Below are 24,936 nucleotides of genomic sequence, written 5' to 3'. Positions count from 1 at the left end.
AAACCTCTTTTCACAGGCACTAGTCTAAGCTTTGCATATGCCTCCTTGTCCCACCATGACAGTCCACTTGACCCATTAGTCTTCCACTGGTGTCCTCCTGCATTCTGAGCTTTTTATTCTAAAACTGTGCCAGAGCTGTGCTCATGCAGGACAGCCCAGAGTTGGGCTGTCCACGCCCGGTAGGAAAGTATGGGATGGGCTCTGACACTCGTGCTGGATCCTCTTTGAGGACTTTCTCACAGCGGATGTGCCCCTCTCTTCTTCCACAGTGCTCTAGTCTCCTGTGGGTCACTCTGGACAGAACATTACACACGGACATACACATTACAGAGCCATACACATTACACATATAGAGGCTTGCATGTCACACATGCAGATATACACATTACACACAGACATATGCATTACAGTACACATTACAAAAATGCATGTGCAGACATGCACATTATACACAGAAAGACATGCACACTGCACACCTGGAGACACGCACATCACACGCATGCATGCATACATGTCACACACAGAATTGCACATGATGCACACAGACGTGCACATTACACACATAGACACATGTACAGTGCACATCATCCTTTTAGCACACTTATAGACAGAATGAAGCATGAACAGTACAATAAGCAAAAAGTGGTCATTGTCCACGTGGAGTATTTGGTCAAGTAAGGAAAATAACAAATCATTGCACAATAAAATTTCTATTTACACTCTGTGATAACTGAAATGAAGATCCAGAGCTCAGAAACCGCACCATAGAGGGATCTGCCATGACAGGGAGGTGAGAGAAACTTAGAAGTGCTCATGGAAGGATGAAGAGGAACAATGAGCGAGTGCATGAGAGAAGGAGCGGCGGCTGCAGGGAGAGGGAGCAGCACATGCAAAGACCCAGGGGCACAAGGAAGCATTTCTTAAGCCGTTAGAGTTTGTTCTGAAGGAAAGAACTGGAGACAAATTGGAGCCCAGCCCCCACAACAACGTAATTTAAAATATATGTCCCTGTGATGGTGAGTCAAGAAAATGACATTTATATATAAAATTCTGTTTTTAAAAAAATATTGACTTGATTGTATTTGAAAACCTGCACATTTTTCTTCCATTCGAAAACCACTCATTCAACGCTGAAGTGCCTGCAAGTGCGAGAGTTGTCTCTGCTGTTTCCCTGCGATCACCGACCTTCACCTGCACTTGGTTTTCTGGCAGATGAGCAGCAGCTTGATGCTGTGCTAGCCTGATCGTCCTCAAATTCTGCCAAACAGCATATCCTAAGGGACGTGTGTTGACAGCCGATGGACTGACGTGTTGACAGCCGATGGACTGACATGTTGCTTGCAGACTCATTTCAATGAACAAGCTTCAGAAACAAGTAGATGACCTAGTGAAGTGGCTCCATGTTTTACGGTTTCCCAAGGCCTGTCTTTGTATTTAATATGATTTCAAAATGGGTCCAACAGAGAAATATTGGATATTTATAATGTTTTTTGTTTTCCTCTGAGAAAAGAAGATGTTGGCATTATATGATTTCTAAAGTATGAATTTAGTAATTCTTAACAAATAAACATGTAAGAGTGATGAATGCCCAAGGTAAATAATCTACATGGGAGAGTGTGGGACTCTGAGGGTCAATGGCCTTAGATGCTGACACTTGATTGAATATGGCTGCGAAGGGAGACAGCAGTATTTTTTTTTTCTTCCTAATTTCCCAAACCCAGATTGAATCCTGGTGATAAAAATTAGACTTGATCCTCCCTGTGCTGCATCCATGATTCCGTAATCTAAGGATGACCATGAGCTTTGATTAGCCACTGGTCCAGCTCTTCCTGTGTCTGGTTTACCTCCCAGACCCTCTGTGAACTTGTGGAGTAGCACCAGGCTGGGGGGACTCCTGCCCCTTCCTGCCATCTAGGCAGGTGCCTGGTGTCTATCCCTGTTTCTGACCCTGCCCTTTATATTCATATCATTCATTGTCTAGGCTCTCGGTCCTTGTGGCTTCACGTTCCGGGTACCAAGCCTCTCCTCCTGCCAGGACCACCTGCCCCTGTGCTTTTCTTCTGAGTCTGCAAGGCTCTCTTCCTTCCTCCTTCATCATGTCTTTTGTCTTAAAACTGTTCCTTCCAGTGGGGTGACTTCAGTCCACTTAGTTAGACCTGGCATCTGGTCTGTCCCCTTGATTTCTGAGGACACCCCAGAACCTGACTGTAGCCTGCTCTTCCGACGTTCTTCCCCCTCTCTAAAATGAGTGCCCTCTGGCTGAGACATGGTTTTCTCTACTCAAGTCTCTCAGAACTCACAACCCCACCCCCCCTACTTTCTATCTGACACATTTGGCAGGCATGACCCATTGCTAAGCACAATCTGGCACCAGCTCCACCTCTTAGCAGAGATGCACCTAAATTAAACCAGAATACACACTTGTCCATTCTTTTGTGCTGTTAACCTGATGTGGATAAGAGGATCTCTAGTAACACATTTCATTGTCGATTACAACAGGATTCCTTGTATGACTTTAAGCCTATTTCCTCATGAAGTGCTTTTCTTATAAGATTTTGAGAGCAGGTGTCCAGTGCCCCCTTACTGACAGACTGACCTTGGGGCCCTGGGACAGGGGTGTGAAGATGGGGTGATTTCCAGGGTCCCTGCCCTAGTGGTGTTGGCCCACTGCTCATGTCTGAGCTGCAGAAGACGGGGAGGTAATGGAGGGGGTGTCAAGGGGGGGCTGCTTCAGACCAATTCCAGCCCTACAGTCCTCCCGAGACAACTTGTGGAGGCAGCTAGGGTGAGATTAGGGCCCATGGAAGGGAAACCAGGCAGTCAGAGGCAAGTGAGGAGGTTTGCAGCAGAGACAAGGATGTGACACCCTGAGGCAAATTCCTGGAGTTGCAGAGTATGGGGAAAATAGAATAGTTTAGTCAGGATCCTCAACTCAGGTCCAGTTGGAGGTGGTGCAGCACATTTCTTGTAAACAAGTTGTGTGAGGTGGAGTTAGTGCGCATGTGCACCCATGTATCTTTTTAGTTTGTTGCTGTTGGGTGTGCTTCAGTGTGTGGAGCAGAAGCTGGCCTGTAGAGCTTGCCTCTAAAAACAGAGCATGTTTACTCTGCAGGCAGCTGCTCAGTTTTTCTTTGCGCGTTGTGGTAGCAGTTGAGTTTCTGAGTTTCTCTTTGTACTGCCTTGCTCTCAGACATGTGTGTGCTGAATAAAGCTTACTATTCCTTCAACCAAGGCTCCAAGGACCTTTTTCCTGTTACCTAGCCCATAGACCTGTGTGTGAAGGGTTTGTGAATGGGCTCAAGGGGTCTGCAAGCTCCAGACCCAGCCCTAGCTCTACAGAGGCTGGCATTTAAAGACTTTGAGCCACTGAAGAGTGCCTGAGGAGCTGGTTGAGGGGATGGGAGGGACTGCACTAGGATCCAACAGTGTTGGGAAAAATGCCAAAACAATTTTCTCGTAAGCCTGTTTTGTCCTTGTAGTAATATTTTGTCCTTGGAACTATATTTGCTTGCTCCATCAGGCTGGCTATTAATCACTGCTTGTATTTTTTGCTTTTGTAACCAAGCTCACTTATCTGCACAGACCACATATGCTGGCCAAGTAAATGCTGAGAAAAGAAGAAAAAAAATAAAAATAAAAACCCTGGAAGAGTCCACTTATAAAAACTTTGTGAGACCTGTGCTTGGGGTCCAGATTTTCAAGTATTAACTTGTCTGGGCCCACTGGTGTAATAAATACCTGACTCTCCAACCCTCTGAGAGTTGGCTGCTTCCTTGCTGAGTTCATTTCTACAACAGTGGGGGATGGGGAATGACTTCATGGATATGGGGTTTCTTTTGGGGGTGATGAAAATATTTCAAAATTAGATAGTGGTTATGGATGTACAGCTCTGTTAATATACTGAGAATATTAAATGTACATTTTGAATGGGAGAATTTTATGCTATGTGAATTGTATCTCAATAAAGCTGTTAAAAAATTCCTAAAGAATTAAGTAAAATCAGAACTAGTGGTATTTACTTTGAAGAGATAAAGCACCAGCCTAATTTTGCACACTGTTATTCCCAAACTCCTTTAATATCTGTCTGTTGTGTATCTTTTCCACGAAAGAGGTAAAATTCTAAAAGATTAAGGGTTGTGAAATTGGAAACAGGAGGAATCCTCTTAAAATGTCTTCTGACTATGGTGCTTAAGTTAGAGATAAAAAATTACGAAATCATAGTATTGACTATGTGGCAATGAAAGGTGACACACTATGGACAAAATAAATGGTCTCCCACCATGAAGGGCCAGTAAGATACCCAGGCCTTCCAATCTGCATGGAATCCCCACAGCTCCCTAATTTAACAGCCAGCCTCCATGGGAACAAGCTATACTCCTCCTGGCATGAGTCTCATGTCCCTCCCTCCTTATGTGTCCTCATGGCAAGGGCACGCTGAAGTAGCATGACTGACTTGTCTCCTCACAATTGAAAGAGCCCGCTCAACTCAGAGTGGACATGCCAGATGTCATTTAACAACAGGACCTATGACTTAAACTTTGAAATTGCAATATGAATATGAAGATATGTGAATGCAAAATGAATTGAAATTTGTATAAATAAACAATTAATGAACTAGTTTTGATTCACAACTCATCTTATTGGAAAGCAGATACATGATAATGTATTAAATATTAATTATATGCCAAGTGCCTTAAAAATAGTATTCTGTTTAATCTTCACCTTAAATACACAAGGTAAATTCTATTCAATTTCCTAATACAGATGGAGAAATAGAGCCTGGAGAAGTTTTTTTGTTTGTTTCTTTTTTTAGTGGGAACCTACGAAAGCTGGGACAGAGGGAAATGAAGCTCTGCCACTGGGGAGGGGCAGGAACACAAGTGAGGCTCATGCCCCAAGACCCAGCTTCACAGAGATTGTCTAAAACACATTAAATTAGGGTCAATTAAGAAAAAAATAAAAATAAACTTTCAAAGACAGAATTAGATTAGAAGTTACCAGAAATGGGGGGTTAGAGATCATGAGAAATTATGCTTAGTGGATATACAGTCTACGGTTAAGATGATGAAAAAGTTTTGGTGATAGAGGTAGTGGTTACACAGCACTGTGAATATAATTAATTCCACACAACTGTTTGTTTTAAAATGCTTAAAATGAGGATCCTAAGATGGCAGTGGCTGCGGCGGTTGGCGCTGAGTAGCTGAGGTGGAAAAGGCAGCCACTGGGCCTTAGGCAGCCGGGAAACTTGTGGACCTTCCTCTGGCCGTCTCTCAAGGGAGGACCGCTGCTGGTGGCCGGTCATGGGGGCTGACCACCACTTTGCCCTCAGCAGGAGAGGCTGCCTCGTTTACAGGCAACAGCTTTGAAGTATGGAGCAGGAAAAGAACTGTTTCTTAGCTGCAAAAGCGAGTCTCTAAACAGGGAACATGGCGCCGGGACTGCTGTGGATGCAGACAGGATCCCGGAGGCCGGGGCTGCGCTGAAGGCTTCCAGCTGCCCTATTCAGGATTCGAGGTTTCAGGCTGGCATAAAAGAAGATTCCTGGGAGCGCCCGAGCTGCGCTGCGGGACCGACTGAGCAGCTTGAGGCGGCGGTGGCCGAGGAGGGGGATGGCGATGACGCAGAGGCAGAGAGGGAGCCGCCCAACCTGGCACAGCCCTGTGAGTGACCCCCAGCCCAGCCCTGCTCGGGGTCGGATGCCTGCCCAGCTTCCGCCTGCCCCACCGGGCCACTCACTGCCCCGGGGCTGCCTCCATTTTCTCAGGTGGTGGCAGCTCCGGCCCGGCTCAGCCAAGCCTGTCCTCCTCACCCGGCTCAGCTCCTCACTGAGCCTTCCCACTTGCTTGCCCGGCGCGGGGCCTGCAGGCCGGCCTCCCCTCCCACTCCCTCCATGGTTCTCTGGCAGGGCTGGTGGCGTGGGGCGTCCCCGGCCAGCGTCGGGAGGGCAAGGAAGTACGGGCTGGGCCGACTGTCACTCCACCGCACCCTGGGCTCCAGCCCTGGTAAACTTCCTGTTACTGGGAGGCAGATACCATCTCTGCGGCCACCAGTTCAGAAAAATGCCTAACCGATTTCTGGTTAGGAATAGTGTGGTCAGAGAGTTCCCGAGTTTGCTTGAACCTGCCAGAGAGCTGACTGCAGGCGGGCACCAGACTCAGTCTGTGCCGGGGGGATACAAAGGTGAACCATGTGCTGTGGGCTCCTCCCCTGAGGAGCTCGCGCTCTGGTGTTGGAGATAAGACAAATACACAAATAACCGTGATACCAGGAGGAAGGTGATAAGTCCCGAGAAAGATCTACACAGTGCTACAAAGGCACCCAGAGCGACCGGTCGTCTGTGCCTAGCAGAAACCTGGTAGACTTCCTGGGCGAGGCGGTGCCGAGCAGGGTCTTGAAGGCCCAGCTGATAGACGAGGGTTGCAGAAGACACGCCCCAGCCCAGCCCAGTGTGCACAGAGCGGGAGACGTCCGGCTAGGGAGGCGGAGACTTGACAGAAACCACACACCCTATGGGGTTGCCACTGCACGATCCAACAGCCCGGGCCAGAGCGCAGGGAACAGGGAGAAGTCCTGCACGGGAAGTGGAAGCTCAGCAGAGATCACACACCCTGCGGAACCGCCCCGTGATCCAGCAGCCCAGTAGAGTCCAAGCTGACCAGAGAGGTGGCTCCCCGGAGAGTCCCAAGACCCGAGGCAACCATACACACAAGGCACTAGAGGCCAACTGAGCAGTCACGGAGGTAGCCATACCAAATTGGCAACCACAGCAACATCTTAGTTAGTCAATAGTCTCAAACCGGTGGACTGTGAAACCCCCTGCCACAATGAATAAACATCAAAAAAAAGATACCAGAAACACAAAAAAATCAAGAAAGTACACCACCAAAAGTTAATAAATCTCAAACTCTAGATCCTATACAACAAGAAGCCCTTGAAATGACTGACAAGGAATTTCGAGTGATAATTCTAAGGAAACTGAATGAGATACAAGAAAACTCAGCTAGACATCATGAAGAAATGAGGAAAAGTATACAGGACCTGAAAGAGGAAATGTACAAGGAAATCAATGTCCTGAAAAAAAATGTAGCAGAACTTGCTGAACTGAAGAAGTTATTCAGCGAAATAAAAAACACAACGGAGAGTTTAACCAGCAGGCTTGTCGAAGTTGAAGAGAGAACCTCTGAACTTGAAGATGGGCTGCTTGAAATAACACAAGCAGACAAAAAAAAGAAAGAAAAAAGAATAAAAGGCATTGAAGAAAATCTGAGAGAGATATCAGACAACCTTAAGGGCTCAAATATCTGAGTCATGGGTATTACAGAAGGGGAGGAAAAAGGAGATTGCATTGAAAACATATTCAACAAAATAGTGGCAGAAAACTTCCCAGGTATAAAAAAAATCACAGATCTTCAGATCCAGGAAGCTCAATGATCTCCAAATGTATTCAACCCAAAAAGGTCTTCCCCAAGACATGTTATAGTCAAATTGGCAAAACTCAAAGACAAAGAGAGAATATTAAAAGCTGAAAGAGAGAAGTGTCAAATCACCTATAAGGGAGCCCCAATCAGGCTAACATCAGACTTTTCATCACAAACCCAAATGTCCATCATCGGATGAGTGGATACGGAAAATGTGGTACATCTACACAATGGAATACTCCTCAGCTATAAAAACGAATGAAATACTGCCATTTGCAACAACATGGATGGACCTAGAGAGAATTATATTAAGTGAAACAAGTCAGGCACAGAAAGAGAAATACCACATGTTCTCACTTATTGGTGGGGAGGGAAGAAGATATAACAACCACAATTACTTGAAGTTGATACGACAAGCAAACAGAGGGGACATTGGTGGCGGGGAGGCGGGGAGGGAGGAGGGAGGGAGGTTTTGGTGATGGGCAACAATAATCAGCCACAATGTATATCGACAAAATAAAATTAAAAATAAAAATGAATAAAAAATAAATAAATAAATAAATAAAATATAATAAAATGCTTAAAATGAGAATTCTTATGTTATACATGTTTTAATGTTTTACCACAATAAAACTAATGAAAAAAAAAAGAGAGAGAGAGAGAGAGAAAGAAAGCAAAAATAGAGAATGCCAGCATCACCCATCTTTCATCCCCAGCACCATACAGCCAGTCTGGGGCAAAAATGTCAGTGGGATACAGCAGAAAGCTGACATTACTGGTCATTACGGAAATGCAAATTAAAACTACAATAAGATTCCATAATTAGAATTGCTACAATTAAAACATTATAACAATACCAAATGCTGGCATGAATGCAGAACAGAATGCTCATTCATTGCCTGTGAATGCAAAATGGTTCAGTCACTTTAGAAGACAGTTTCTTACAAAGCGAAACCTGCACTTGCCATCCAACTCAGCCGCCCCAGTTCTGTGAACTTACCCAAGTTAATTGGAAAATATTATTCACACAAAAATGGCTTCTATGTGAATGTTTATAACAGCTATTCATAGTTGCCAAAAAACTGCAAACAACAAAGATGTCCTTGAACAGATGAAAACAAACTGTGGCACACCTGGACAATGGACTACAACTCAGATACAAAAAGTAATGAAGTGTTGATTCACAAAGCAACACAGATGAATCTTAAATGCATGTTTCTAAGTGTCAAAATATTTCCCAATTTCTCTGTTCTCCAGCAGACACCTTCTGACCAAAACACAAAGCACGTCCAAGTAAAAAGCTCAGTATCCAACACTGTTGCAGGCACATACCTCTGATACCTTTAAACGCATAATTTTTAAAATTAATTTAATCCAATTTTTTACCTGTTGTTAGTGGAGACGCTGGCCTGCCATGCCAACTACATTCCACTCTTGCCAGGATACAGATGTTTCTTTCCTAATCATTTCCTATAAGGACTAATTTTTAGATCAAAACATGGAGTCTGTCTTTTATTACAATATTGAGAATCAACATTGTTTCAAAGATTTGTAGCTGCTAATTTTTTAAAAGCACACTCGAGAAATTCTCTCTCATTCTTCTCAAATACATCTAAGGTTATTCTTGTTTTTATTATTCTTCACTTAGATGCAAAGACTTTCTGGGGGTGGTTTTCTTTGGCTCCCCTCCTGTGGCTGCTCGCCTTCTCTCACACCATGGCTCTTGCACGCTGGACACAGGCAGGAGAGAGCACTTGAGAGTATTGTGACCGACACCGAGACGTGGGTCAACCACCACCGCCACACCATCCTACCTGGCATCTTTCAGCCTGAAAGTCAGTTTTACAAGTAAATTAGTATATTGTGTTTATGATTGGTGCACAAAGAACTATGGTTGCTTTCATTTGCTTGAAAACATATGGAAATTTTTAAATGTGAGAATGACTGCCAAATGTATCAGGTTTTCTATATGTGTATTATTTTACTGGATAAACAAGTTCAATGATGGTAGATACTAACTTGAAAAAGTTAATATCTAGTATAATTAGTTATATCCATACATTCAGCTGCACATGAAAGATAGAATGCAAAAAAAATACACACTGAAATGTAGAGAAAATAATTTTGAAAAGCTGACTATTCAGAAAACACTCTGGTACCTCAGAATCATTTAATCAAGTCCTTCATTCGTACAATGAATATTTGCTAAATGCTTTACTCTGCATCTCAGTTAACACTGCACCATACCTATGCAGAAGTCCTGATCAGTGGGGAATACTGGTTGATGGAAAAAGTGACTAGTGGTCATTTGTTAATCCATTTTGAAAATGAAAAAAAAATGGAATCTTCATATTTATTGTAAGAAAGATTATGAAATTTTTCACAAATGGGAAGAGAAAACCATATGCTTGTTCATTATGTAAAGGTGCCTGTGAGATGCTCCAGCAGTTCCCAGTGAGAACAAGTCCAGTGCGCGGTGGCACTGCTGAGTGGGGCTGTGCCCTCAGCACCAGCAAATAGGAATGGGATTCGAAAAAGCAAGGCAGGTTGTGTCCTGCCAAGGTGAAGTCAATCCAGAGTGACTTCTCCACATCTCCGTGTTCTTCACAAGACACCAGCATCAGCTGACTTTTGTTTATTCCTAGCTCAGTAATGGCTCTGGTCATAGCTGCATGTTGTAGGTGACTGTCCCATTACCAGCAGCAGCTTTTTTCAGCCTTCAGATGAATAAAACATTTCAGTCAGGATATAAACTTTTTAAAAAATTTTTATTTTATTTTGTCAATATATAATTATTGTGGCCCATTACCGAAACCTCCCTCCCAACAATCTCCTTTCTGTTCGCTTGTCCTATCAACTTCAAGGAATTATAATTGTTGTGTCTTCTTCCCACCCCTGCAGTTTATTTGTGAATTTATTTATTTATTTTTAGCTCCCACAAATAAGTGACAAAATGTGGTATTTCTCTTTCTGTGCCTGACTTGTTTCACTTAATATAATTCTCTCTAGGTCCATCCATGTTGTTGCAAATGGCAGTATTTCATTCTTTTTTATAGCCCATCTTCAAGGTCAGAAGTTCTCTCTTCTGCTTCTGCAAGCCCGCTGGTTAAACTCTCTGTTGTGTTTTTCATTTCACTGAATGAATTCTTCAGCTGCAAGCTCTGCTACATTCTTTTTCAGGGCATTGATTTCCTTGTACATTTCTTCTTTCATGTCCTGTATACTTTTCCTTGTTTCATCATGTTGTCTGGCTGAGTTTTCTTGTATCTCATTTAGTTTCCTCAGACTTATCACTCGAAATTCCTTGTCAGACATTTCAAGAGCTTCTTTTTCTATAGGATCTAGAGCTTGAGAGTTATTACCCTTTGGTGGTGTTCTTTCTTGATTTTTCATATTTCTGGTATGTTTCCTTCAATGTTTAGTCATTGTGGCAGGGGATTTCACGTTCCACTGGTTTGACACTATTGTCTGTCTAGGATGCTGTTGGGGCTGCCAATTTGGCATGGCTGCCTCAGTGTGTGCTCAGTCGCCCACTGGTGCCTCGGGTCTTGGGCCTCTCCAAAGAAGGGCCTCTGGTCGCTGCACACTCGGCTGGGCTGGGCACAGAGTCCAGCGGTGGCAAGGCCTACCTGCTGGGTTGTGCACTGGCACTGCAGGACGCGTGGTCTCCATGGATCTTGGGCCAGGATATAAACATCGACTCAAGTAAGCCTATCATCTGGGACCTGGAATCAGAAGATAGAGTTCCAATTCATGTCGTGAAGTTTATTTTAATGATGGCAGCTTGGACAACACAGTGCCTGGGGCTACTAACAGTGAAATGCCGCAAACATCACAGCTTGTATCTAATTCAGTCCTCGGTGGTAGCTTTGTGGGTCCAACTTGGCAGTTTTTCTTTTTGCTAGAAGATTATAAAATCTGAAATAATATAGAAGTTCTTTGTCTACTGACTTAAAAAACAAAACAAAACTAACATTTTGTAGTTATAAATGTAATTTATGCTTACTATAAAATGTTCAGAAAATACAAAATGTATTTAGAAGGAAATACATGTTTTCAAATCCTGAGTCGCATAAACATAAGCAAGGTTAATGTTTTAATACATAAATTTATAAGTGCCTCAGGTTCATTTCTTTACCGTTTTAGTAAAGTTTTCTCCACTTGGCATATTCATAATCAAGAACGCTCATGTCCATGTGGGTGTTTAGAAGGTGGGAATCATGGTGGAATTGTGTGCAGGTAGGTCTGTGTTGGCTGGAGGAGCTAAAGGAGTGTGGAAAACTGTCAGTCCTGGTCCTCTGTGCCTGAGCAGCAGGGTCAGGCAGCAGGTGATTGTGGCACAAGAAGGATGCCATGCCATGTGGGTTCTCACAGTCAGGGGGGCGCTTTGGGTGGGCACTGCCAGCCTCTGAGCCCTTGGGTCCCTGGCTTGGCTAATGTGGGTCCTGCTCAATTGCCTATTGAAGGAAAACTCTCCAAGTTGGGTCACAGTACAAGCCATTGTCATAATTAGGGGATGTTGAAGCTGCTTCACCAATACAGACTAGCAAGTGCATCCTTCGAATTCCACCTTCAGAACAGCAGGGGCTGAGCCCAGCGGGGGTTCTGACCTGTGCCCAGCTGAGTCGTCTTCCCTCCTTGCCCCACCCACCAAAAAAAAAAAAAAAAAGATAAACTGAACTTCACCAAAATTAGAAATCTTTGTGCTGCTATCTATCAAACAATCAGTACTACCAAAAAAAGTTAACAGACAAATCACAGAATGGGAGAAAATATTTACAAAGCATGAGTTTGATAAGAGACATATCCAGAATATATAAAGATCTTTTACTATTCAATAATAAAATGACAGCCTAATTACAAAATGGGCAAAGGATTTGTATAGATATTTCTCCAAAGAAGATATACAGAAAAACATCTTAAAAATCATTAGTCATTAGGACAAAGCAAATCATAACCACAACTAGATACTACTTCACATCCACTGGGATGGCTAAACTATAAAACACAAAAGCAAGTTCTGGTGAGGATGAGGAGAAATTGAAAGCCTCATGTGTTGCTGATGGGAATATGAAATGATGCATCTCCTTTAAAAAACAGTTTGGCAGTTCCTCAGAATGTTTAACACAGAGTTACATGGCCAAGCAATTTCATTCATAGATACATACCAAAGGGAAGTGAAAAAATATGGCCATGTGAAAAACTTGCATGGGAATGTTCATATTAGCATTTATTTATGAGAGCCAAAAAGTGAAAACAACCCAAATGTCTATCAACTGATGAATGGACACACAGCATACAGTATATCATACAATGAAATATTAGTCAGCAAATAAGAAGGACATGGATGAATGCTGAAAATACCATGCTAAGTGAAAGAATCCAGTCACAAAAGACCCCACATTTGTATGATTCCATGTATATTAAATTCTCAGAAGAGGTAAATATGTAGAGATAGAAAGTAGATTAGTGATTGCTAATTAGTATTAGTAGGGGCAGGGTGGGGTAGAGAGTAGCAGATATGGGGTGGTTGCTGGTGGGTATAAGTTTTGGGGGGAGGGGTAAAATGTTCTAAAATTAGATTGTCATAATGGTTTCACACTGTTACTACACTAAACCCATTGAATTGTACACTTCAAATGGGTTTATTTTAGGGTATGTGAATTATATCTCAATGAAGCTTTTACAAAAGAGCCCTTACCTCCTCCCCCTACCCAGTGGACATTATGGTTTTAATCTTGCCTCTCCCACTAGCAATCAATATTTGAAAGAGATGCTCTCTTTCCATTTGTCACTTTAGCAGTTGTGTCAAGAATTTTGTGGTCCTCAGGACCAATTTATTATAGAATTACTGCACAGCCTCAACACCAACAAATATAAAGATTTAAGAAAATAAAATACTTTTTGATTTAAGAAGATAAGATGAATGGAGATTAATAGTTTAAAGATTGTCAACAGAACTGCAGTACAATTATGTCCTAGATACATACGCCCTTAATGCACATCTGACAAGCAGCTATGGATTGAGTTCACATTAACTTAGGCTGAGTTGCTTTACATGTCCCAACTGCATTTAATTGTGTCACTTTTGCCTGTTTTACAGAATTCCATTCCAGACAAGATACATCTGTAATCAACAACCATTAAGAAGATACATGGAAGAAACTACCTCATTTGCATAATAAGATCAATAACAAAACAAAAAACAAAAGTATAAGGACTTTAAAATAACGTACAAAACCTACATGAAGAAAACTTGTATTTGATGGAAGATAAGTCTTAAACAATTGGCCTTAAGTGGACAGAGTATCATTAAGATATCAGGTGTTCCTAAATTAATGTATGCATTTAATGTGATCCCAATTAAAATACTAACAGTTTTTGCTTTCATTTTCGTTTTGGTATTTTGGTGGGTGGTAAGGTGCTCTCCTCAAGACCATTCTAAGGTTCACATGGAAGAACAACCAGAAACGTTTGGTAAAACTGAATGAAAGAGCAAACAATGGCAATAACGCCTTCCAGTTAATAAATATTTATGTCCATCCCAGGTTCAAAATGTAGTCACCCCATTCCCACGTCTCCCAAATTCTTAACCCATTCTACCATCCACTCTAAGTTCCAAATCTCATCTAAATATCATCAACTCAGAAAGGAACCAACTTTGAGAACCTGCCTGTGCCCACCCTGGCATTTGGGAAACACAGGGGTCTGTTTTCTGACTGCCCTTGAGCCATTCAGCAGTGAAGGGCTGGCTGCACTGGGAGCACCTGCTGTCCCCCGCGGGTGGTGTCCGCCCTCGGCCACCTGTGCCCAGCTGGAGAGCCCTGGCTCTAAGACGAGGGAGATGAGATGAAAACAGCAAGCGGACTGCGCGATGAGGGGGCCTAGGGAGCGACTGCGGGGACCAGCCAGGGGAGATGCTTTCTCTGACAGGGACGTGCAGGTGTTGGCCCTGGAAGTGGCATGGATTGTCCCCCACTCAGTCCACTGGAACCTCTGCCACATCTAAGGTGGCTCTACCGAGGGCTGCTGCAGCGGGTGCCCATCACGGGAGCTCTTCTTTCTCGTGACTCCCCCCTCCTCCTGCCCTCTCGCTCCCCCGCTGGACTTGGAGGGGGTCAGAAGCCAACGTCAGGGGAACTGGCTGGTAAGTAGAGGCAGACACACCGACACGGAGAAGCCCGCGCTCCCGCGCAGGAGCCCAACCCGGGCGCGCTGTTCCGGCGACAGAAGCTTCGCCTTGAAACGCAGGGGGGCGCTCTGGCTGCAAAGCAGGGCTGCGGCTGCGCAGTGGAATTAGCGAAATCAGACCTCGTCTGGTTACTGGAGGTAGCTGGAGGGTTTGTCCTTATCTGAACCTAGCCGGGTAAGCCTTGGGGACCCCAGATTTCGCCCAAGCACTGGGGAAGCCAGCACCTAGAACAGCTGGTTTTGAAGGACCTCGCGAGTCCAGCTCGTCCAAAGTCACAGCGGCGATAGCTGTGGGATCGCAAAAAAGTCTTTGCACACCAAGGTAAATTAGTAGAAACCCACTAAATATCGTGTGGCAAAAAATGGTTTGAAAATTACTTGAAAGAATGTTCACTTTATTTTCTCAGAGAGGACTCAATCTTTAACACGTTGAAAAAACCAGCTTTTGTGCTAGACAGTTACATTGCTTAATTCTGTAAAAAAATAAAAATAAAAAAAATTGAGTGTAACTAAAAACTAAATTGGAAAAACATAAACAATGACAATTGGAAAATCATCAGGAGGAACAGTGGAAAGTGTAATATTGTAACCCATTTTCCCTTCACTGCAGTGTTATTAACTTTTATCCCCATTTTCCAGGTCAAGGAAATGAAGATTGGAGAAACTGAGTGACTTATCCATGTCACAGACCTGGTAGGTGGAAAGTTTATCTCAGTGCAGGGACCACAGTCTACAAAATACTTATTGCCATTGGAAGTAGGTACGTAAAGTGTTACTTGCATGAAATTGTGGGAGGAATAAAAAGCAAAGGTGGTGGGTGGTCTTGCTCCTGAAGCTTAAGGGCGTCCCTGAGCTGAGGGAGGTGTGTCTGGCTAAGTGGTCTTTGGTAACAAGTGGCAGAGATTGTGAAATCATCAGGAGCAGGTGGTGGCCATGCAGCTTCTGGTCTCAGGGGAGGGAAGACCTGCAGACATCACTACAGCAAAGGAGGGTAAGAAACGCTAAACAAAAAAATGCTTAGAACCAGAGAGCTGCGTCCCCCACGCGTCCTAGAAAAGAGGTTAGCATGTTCTAAAGCCTCACCTATTGTCCCCGGGACAGCGTTTTTTCACAGCTTTGTGGAAGTTGGCTTCATTCTCGTCATTTGTGTGACTGTGGTAGTGTGGCTGTGGAGAGCGTGGAACTCATGTCCATGGGGAAATGGGTTGTTCTGGATAGTACTCTGCAGCCGAGGGAAGGAGGGGTGACACAGCAACCCTCTGAGTAACCAGCAGGACTTGCTCTTGTTTGGGAAATGCAACAATCCATGTGGCCGTGGGCACAATTGTGATGATCATGTTGCAGGAGAGGTTAGGGATCTGACCGACCTCAGAGAGTATGTGGGGGAAGCGATTATGAAACCCCTTGTTTATCTAGATCCTGGTTGCTTTAGGCCAAGGGTGTGAAGAGGACAGAAAATGTAGATGTAAAGGAAAAATACCTGAAACCAACGACAATATTATAGCCTATAAAGGGAAATGGTTCTTAGGGGTTAACATTGCAGAATGACTCCCTTGAGTAATTAAGGGGTCTTCACATAATGGCCAAACTTGGCTTTGTGTTCTGGAGTGCCTGATTTATTGAAATCAGTATGACACCTGTTTTAAATTAAAAAAAATAAAAAATAAAAATATTTCAAAACCAAATTTGTAATAGATCCTGAATGTCATTTAAAAATGTGATTTAAAAATCACTTTATTTTCAGCAAGACATTTTGATGTGAAACATTTTGAAAACAAAGGAGAGATGTTTTCTCCATTATCTCATTTTTTGATATCTATTTCTTGGTATACATAAAATAGTAAAATTTTAATTTTTTGCAGTAGGTAAAAATAAAATACAGATGTCCATAGAGTCAGGAAATCTTGACATTTTTGTAGTAGATTGAACCCCCTTGATTATTTCCTCTGGGGCAAAGGCGCAAGTTCTGCTGTGAAAGTTGGACACGCCTGATCTGAGGCTGCTCATGACAGATGCACGTGCAGTGACTGATGGGAACGTTGCTCTAATGCACATTGTTTATTGCAACTGTGCGCAGCTTATTGAACTATGATTGCTACTGAGGGACAACATATGCAACATATCAGAGCAAAAAACTATGTATTATGAATGTCTGTTTTCAGACTTTATGGCCACTCTGACATCTAATCAACATTTGTATTAGAATAATGAATAATGAAAGGCCTCACTTATACACCCAGTACTTTCCAAAGGGTACACTTTGGTGAGACTACATTTCTTGCTGCTCATAAGCAAACCTGACAACTTCAATTCACAAGACTGATGAATAACCACTTAGTTCAGCCCTGTTAAAAAAAAGACAGTTTGAAAAGGATACACTATTGTAAAGCATTTTTCTCCTTGAAAATCTTTCCTAAGCTTTTCAAAATGGTCCCATTTTGTTCTGAATATTAAACTTACTTGCATACGTTGCACTATAAAACAAGTACAATCTAATAGAGGACTAGAAAACAACTATGACCATTTTCCATTGTTTGGTGGTTCAATGACATTATAAGGGAGTAGAGAGTAGAACCATTAATAGGTATAAATTTGCAATTATGGAGGATAGAAGGGAACTTCTTGTTGAAATAGGCCAAAAGAACCCTCATGTCAACTGTGCTTCTTTTAGAGAAAGGACTGTCCTAGTGGCTAATCTGGGTGACTTAACCAGTGACACATTCCTAACAAATGTCATTAAAAGAGATTTTAGCAAGGCAAGGACAACAGGTTTGCTTATGATCAGCAAGAAATATAGTCTCACCAAAGTGTACCCTTTGGAAAGTATTGGGTGTGTAAGTGAGGCCTTTCATTATTCATTATTCTAATACAAATGTTGATTAAATGTGCTTTCTTCAATTCAGATGTTAGGAAGTCTGCTGTAGATCAGATGCCCCCCAAGCTCATTGAGGCTTGACCCCCACTGTGTTAAGAGGGTGGGAAATCTATTATGGTAATTGAAAGGTGGGGCCTTGAAGAGGTGATTAGATTCTAGGACCATACCGTAGTGAATGGATTAATAATGGTGGTCAGGGGCGTGGTTCTGAGGACTTTAAAAGGAGAGTGGATGAGGAGTTTAGTCTCTTCTCTCTGCTCCACCATTTCACAATGTGATACCCTGCCCTCACTGTTGCCACCACCAAGGCCTTCACCAAATGTGTTTCCTGGACTTTGGATTTCCCATCTCTGAAACTATGAGCAATAAATTTGGTTTTCTTTATAAATTACCTAGTTTCAGGTATTTTGTTATAAGCAGCAGAAACAGACTTATACAGTGTCCCTTCCCAGGAGTGTTATTAGGCTGTGCATCTGAAGTGATATCTTATAAGATTCCAAACTACTTGAATCAGTGCATCCTTTTCTAGCCCTATAGTGAAAATAAACAGAGCTCGACTGCCAGAGTATTATGCATTTCTTAGAATTATTTTAAAAATGACTTCTACTAAATATTCCATAATTTTAAGCTGCATTAGATGAATATTAGGACTTTGTCATAATTGGGAAACATCTATAATATCATTTGAGGGCATTACCATATTTTAAGGAAAAAAAAAATATTATTAGTAAGGAATAAGTATAATTTTTCCAGAAGGTAATATAAGACTATTGCCAGAAATAAGACTCGTTTGCAAAAAATCTTTACATGATGTTAACTTGTTTCATCTAAAAATAAAACAAGTCCCACAAGCCTCACACAAGCTGTTATGTGCAAAAACAATGTGCAACTAGCACAGCCTCCTGGGAAGCAAGTGTGCAGCCAGATCCCTCTTTGCTGGTTTATTTGATTCCTGGAGCCCTTGCTGCAGGTCTTTACCATGTTTTAAAAGTAAAGAAATGAGCCATCTCAAGTTTAGGTCTTGTCCCCAATGAAATAAAAATTGTGACATTGATACCATTTGACTAGAAGATTAATTGAAACTGGGCTCAAGATATTAGCTCTCATTGGAAGTTGGCAGCATTTATTTGCATTTAAGATTTGTGATTTTCTAAACTGTGGGTCAGTAGAAGTTAATGAAAAGCTCTGGAGGAAAGAATCTTGCAGTTCTACACGTGCAATCTGTCATTCTTCTATTCAGAGGCAATGGCATTACAAAAGAACAAAAATTCCCAAGCATTTTCCTAAGCAGAGAACCCCATTTTGGGAGCAGTGTTGCAATGAGTGTCTCTGGGTTCTGGGAGCGGGTGCACAACTGATATTTGCTAAGTGGTTCCAGATCCACTGGGAAGGAAGAATGGATGTGAGGTCTTCATGGGGCAGTGGGGGTCTCTGTGTGTTATCTCTTGGTAAGTTCTCTGTGGGAGGTGTCTGTGGGACTTCTCTGGGTGAGGTCTCTTGAAAGTTGTGTGAGATCTGTGTGTGAGGACTCTGCGGGGACAGTGGGAGGTCTCTGTGTGCTGTCTCTGGGTGAGTTCAGTGGGATGGTCTGTGGGACAACGTGAGATTCTGTGAGAGGTCTCTGTGTAAGATCTCCAGGGGGGTCTCTGTGCAAGTTCTGTGTGCAAGGTCTTGGTGTAAAGTCTTTTGTGTGAGGATTCAGTGTGAGAGCTTTGTAGGAGTCTGTGAGGCTTCTGTTAGGCCTGGAAGGCTCTGTGTGAGGACTCTGTGGGAGGAATCTATGGGAAAGACCCCGTGCTAGTCTCCATGTCTCCTGGAAAGTTTCCATGTGAAGTCCTTGTGGGAGATCTCAGCGCCAGGTCTCTGTGTGAGGTTTCTGAGTTCTCTCTTTGTGGAGGTCTTTGTCAGAGGTCTCAGTGTGCAATCTCTGTGGGAGGACTCTAAAGTCTCTGCATTATCAGAGGGAGGTCTCTGTATGAGGAGCCTGTGGGAAGTCTCTCTGTGATATCTCTCTCTAAGATGTCACTGTAGGAAGTCTCTGTGGGTGATCCCTGTAAATGGTGTCTGTGGGGGTCTCTCTTGTGGGTCTCTATCAGAGGTTCTTCTGTGGGTGTCTCAGTCAGGTCTGTGTAAGAGGTCTCTGAGGGGTCTCTGTCACAGATCTCTGGGGGTGTTTGCTGGGCTCCAGGCTCAGCCCAGCCCTTGGTCCTGGCCCTGCTGTCATCACAGGGCCGCCCTGGAGACCACCTGGGTCATGATGTGACAGGACACTGCTGCAGGTGAGCCCGCAGCACCTCCTACCCTCCACCGTGCACCATCCCGTCCTCTGTGGTGACCTGACCGGCAGGGGTGCAGTGCGATCCTGTCATTGGCCCAGTGGCCTCTCCTGGTCAGGACCATCCCCCATGGAGAGAGACCCACTGGGCTCAAGCAAGGACCTGGAGAGGTGACACTGCCTCTCCGGGCAGTGGGCCCAGGAGGAGACAACATCACCAGTGCTGAGAAACAGCTGACAGCAATGCTCCTGGCCTGGCCCTGGCTCGCCTGGACTGAACAGATCACCCTGACCCCTTGTGAGCACAGTCCCCTCCGCTGGACCAGGAGCCAGGAGCACTCGCTGTGTGACCCCAGGCCAGCCCCTGTACCCCTGTAAGTCCCCACCTGTCCCCTGGGCACAGTCTGGGTCCTGTGCACATGTTGACATCACCAGACTATGAATGACATGAGTCCCAGTGCTGGCTGTCTCCTGTTGCCAGCGCCCCTTTTGAGGATGCCACAGGGGACAGGGTGAGGTCCTCAGGTATATTGTTGGGAAATGGTCATCCCGGGCCAGCCCTCTACATCCAAGCTGAAGGCAGCCTTCCCAGGCCTGTGACCCAGGAGCTGGAGCAGAGGCCCTGGAGTGTGCACGGTGACCACAGCCCTGGCATGTCCCCTCCAGGCCTGTGGACAGGGTGGGACGTATGCCATGATGATGTCCCAGGCCCCGCACCTCTTTCCTTGGCTCTGAGCTATGCGGTTCTTCTTCCCCCACATCCCACCCTCTGTCCTCCGTGTCCCACTGTCAGCTATGACCACACACACAGTTACACCTAGGGGGTATGGCAGGTGATATGGGCAGGGGCAGACTCAGGCGCCACCTAAAGCCCATCCTCCCACTGCTCTGGACAGGTGGGTGATGTGCCATGTCATGTCACCAGGCTGAGCTGAGAGGGGTCTGTAGAGCCCACCTCCATCCCCCCTGTCACGGGAGAGAGGGGCCCTGGGCAAGCAGGTTTGTCCCCCCAAGAAATCTGGAGGCACATTTCTCCCTTTGGACTTGGGACCAGCACTGCCCCCCCAAACTTCCTGAGCCCACCTTGTGATAGGTGAGGCTACTTGCTCAGACATTCTGGGCTGAGAAAAATGGGCCTCTATGGACCTGTCCCCCTACAGTGCACCACGTTCAAGGTCAAGAGAAAGCAGGGGAGACATTGAGCCCCACCCCAGGTGAGGCCTTCACAGGGTTTGCTCATCCTGAAAAGTCCCGAACGCTTTCTGTAATGGCCGCGTGGTGAAAACGAGGTGCAGAGAGGACCTCCAGGCTCGGGGGCATCTGCAAGGCTGCAGTCAGCATCCCTCAGGCCCAGTCCCTTCTAGAAGCTGCACTTGGGAAGAGCTGACCCTTTCCCTTGGTCCCACACTACAGACAGAGCCACCACTTCCAAAGAGGAAAAACACATATTAGGAAAGAGTGTCTGTCGCAGGAGGAAGGAGCCATCAGCACATGGAACGTGTGCCACATGGCAGAAATAGGTTTTCTCTGTGTGGACTGAAGTTTTTCTGGGGAAAGGTCTTTCTCACCAGGGAAGAGGTGAGAAGCATGATCTGGCTGACCACATGAGATGCCTCTCTGAAGAAGACAGTGCCTGGGGGAGCAGAGGGGACGGCCCATGGTTGGTGCCACCAGTGGCCTATGCTGGCAGGGACTGGCTGGGGACACATGCTCCCTGGGCAGTGAGGCCCAACTGCTGTCTCTGTCTCTGATCCACCTGTTCTTGACTGTGTGGCTGTGGCCCACGGGGGTAGCGTGGTGACTGCAGGCCATATCTGTCATCACTATTCTTTGCTCTGTGTAGGAGGGACCCTTGTGGTAGCAGGAATACCCTCCCACTGGGGCCTTTGAGGCAGGAAGTTCATGGTGGAGCCCCATTTTCTCCTCTAGGGTCCCTCCAACAGTGGTCATGAGCGCCTGGGCTTCAGCCACCCTGTTGTCCACAAACAGTCTGCTTGGGACTGGTTCCTGGCTCTGGGCAGGGGCTGATGTGGGCTTGCCTTTTTGCAGAGGATCTTTCCGACCTTTTTTTTTTTGTTTTCTTTTTACTGGGGAAAATCCACTGCAGAAAGCACCTGATCTTTTTCCTGAAGTGGCTTTCTGTAGATGCCTGATCCTTCTCTGGCTGGAAGGACTGGCTACTTAAGGCCCTACTGACTCCCTGTCCTGGGCAGGCTGGCTTAGTCCTGCAGCCCTGTTTTTGTGCTCTTTGTGGGCCTCCTGCAGCCTTCACTCTTGACAATAGGACCAAACATCTTGCTCTGACTCTTCATAGGTTCTGGAATTTTGGACTCCTGGGCTCCTGCTGCCCCTGGCTGCTCCATCCCCTAAGGAAGAGGTTACATGGCCCCTGGGAAGCTAACGTGTCATTGCTGGACATGCTCTGGAAGCCAGACAGAGAGGACTGAGAAGACAAGGTGTCTTTAGCAGGGAGCACCCCAGTGGTGTGGTCTTGAAGGAGGACACCAGCCGCACAATCTTGAGTCTGCTTCTCTGACTCTGACTCCACTTTGAGCTCAAACTCACCAGCAACCTGTGTAGTAAGGACCCCTCTCCTGGGTCCTGAGTAACAGAAATTCTAGAGGCTGGGGGGCTTTTACTGGTCTCTAGAGACTCTGAACTCTTCAGATTTTTATTGGTTTGGGAGTTTGCCATCACATCTGCTCCCAAGGTGAATTCCCAAGCAGGGGCCTCTCCTCCTTGGTCTCCACTGCGTTTCTGGTCTCTTTGCCCCTTGAACACTGGGATCCTATGTTGCTCTCCAGCATTGCTGCACTGTGGCTTGTGTCTCCTTAGTCCCCGCTCTCACTCTCCTCTTGTGGCTCATTTGTAGACATTGCTGGACTTGGACTCGCTTTAGGCTGCCTCCCCCAGCCCCCAGCACATTCTCACCATGCCAGGTTGTACCCATGACATTGCATGTGAGGGGCTGAGAAGGCCAATTGCCTTCCTGTCAGAGGGGCCTCTGAGGGCCCACACTTTTCACCAGATGGGGTCTCTGTCTTGTACATAGACCTCTGGGCTTCCGTATACACAGGCGAGGGGGCAGTGAGAGGACTACTCAGGGTACAAACTGATGTTTTTGCTACCACCTTCTGTCATGGATCTCTGTGAGGAGATTCTCCTGGGAAATTGGCAACTGCAGCTGTCGATTTGGCCCCAGATTCACTGGTGGCTGACGAAGGAGAGGCAGACCATGGAAGGGAGGAGGGTTGAGCCTTTTCCAACTTAAAGAGATTGGGGGCTGTGGACCTTGAGGGGCAGGCTCCATTGTGCCTCACCTGAGATCTTTTCATGTGCGCTCCCAGCACCTGTGGGGCGTGTGGGTCAAGGAGGAAAGCTGGCAGTGTCGCGTGGGATACCTCACCCTTGGAGGATGCTAGATTTCCAGTTTGCACGTGAGGGTTCGAGTTCTCTGGAAGAGACAAGCTGAGGCATTAGCAACCTGGATGATGAACACCCACAGGGATCATGCCCTCGTTTATCTCCCGCAGTTTCCTGTGCAAGAGGACTTTCGTGATGTCTGCTAGATGCTTCTTGTCTGGGCTCTTTGGTGAATCCTTTCCTGACTCACTTCTTGATGGCCTCATCCAGTCCCTTTCTGACGTTTTCTCAGAGGTGGCCCCTAGAACCTTCCCTGAGCTGCTTTCCGAAGACCTGGGTAGATCTTCTAGGACCCTCTGCAGACAGTGCCTCAGATCCTTACTTGGGATCTTCCCAAGTTGCAACTTGGCTAGGCCTGTGGGCCCCATTTTCTGCATGTTCTGGCTGCTCCCTGCTGCAAACACAGAGGGCCCACGCTTATCCTTCTCGTGAGGCATCCTTGGGAATTCATCCTGATATTGTACTAGGTCTGGAGACACTTGGGACCTGTGGAACAGTCCGCAGCAGTGTTGTGTGAACCTGGGGTAAAGGTCCTGAGGTTGTATCAGGTCTGGAGACACATGTGGGCTGGGGGGACAGTCTGCAGCAGTGTTGTGTGAATCTCTGGTGAAGGTGTTGCTCTAGTTGCTTCTGAATCTCAGGACTGATGAAGTCCCCTGGGAGGTGGAAGAGTGATGTGGTCCGCGAGTCCTCGCTGTTGGGAGTGAGCTGGCTAAAGGCTTCCTGAGGTATCCTTACCACACAGGGTAAGTCCTTCCTACCTTCTTGTTCCTTCTTTAAGAGGTGCCATCCTTCATGTTCGACGGAAGTTGGGATAAGAAGTTGGGCCTTCTGCTGATTTGTAGGGCAAGGTGCTCCCCAGGCCGCGATCTGAGGACTGGGACAGTGGCAAGGCTCAAGTCAGAGGTTGGGGTTCGGCCACATGGGGGCACCAGAGCTGGGGCTGAAGAGGCTGTGGAGACAGTTGAGTCTGAATTTGTACCGGAAAGGAAGTAGAGAGTTCACTGAATAAAGCAGAGGAAAACTCCAGTGGCGGACCAGAGTCCCTAATAGGGGCCACCAGGGATTCGCTGTGCAGAAAGGGGAGGCCCCGAAAGAGCTGGCTGCATTTCTGCTGTAAATAGTTCTCCGAGACCTTGGGATAAGAGAGCTGCTGAAGACTGGGCAGGAGCTCTGGTTTACCTTCCTTGCTCCAGAAGGGTTGCGGGGTTCTGGTGTCCCACTCATCACCCAGTGACTTTAATGTATTCCCCAGGTAATCCAGGGGATAGTCTGAGTCCTCCTTTTCTTCTTCCTTCCAGAAATTCTGTTCTGCTTTCTTTGTAGTATCTCCAGCAGCTTCTGGACACTGGAGTTGACCAAAGAGGGGCTACCAGCCTCCATCTGCCTGTGTGTGGGGTCTCTCCAGAATGAGATCTCTGGTAGGTGGCAGGAAAGATGTTCTTGCTGACACTGGCCATGCGGTGAGGTGGGGAAGAACAAGGTCTTGGCAGCCACCTGCCACTAGGAGACAGCTAAGATGGGACAGCTTAGGCGACTAAGGCTCAAGATCACTGGGATGGGAGAAGTCAACCAGCAGTTATTGTGTGGACAACTCCCCCGGTTTGGGGACTGACCCGCCATCTGCTCAAGCCTGGCTGAAGTCTCCTTCCCACCTCCAGGCCCACACCCACGCGCCTAGCACATCCTGCCACCCCTCCTCTCCTGCACCACTTGGATCCTTCTCTGGCTCCATCTCCTGCCACTGCAGTTGT

At 45.7% G+C, this 24,936-nt stretch overlaps 1 pseudogene; it reads right to left on the bottom strand.

The window, feature by feature from the left end:
- LOC134390034 (low-density lipoprotein receptor-related protein 3-like) overlaps window positions 1–23,619 on the bottom strand; it is a 34,859-nt pseudogene extending 11,240 nt beyond the window's left edge.
- Window positions 23,620–24,936: the final 1,317 nt, after the last annotated feature.

Source organism: Cynocephalus volans, chromosome 11 (genome assembly GCF_027409185.1).
Source record: "Cynocephalus volans isolate mCynVol1 chromosome 11, mCynVol1.pri, whole genome shotgun sequence".
NCBI lineage: Eukaryota > Metazoa > Chordata > Mammalia > Dermoptera > Cynocephalidae > Cynocephalus > Cynocephalus volans.
This window is presented reverse-complemented; position numbering and strand designations above follow the sequence as displayed.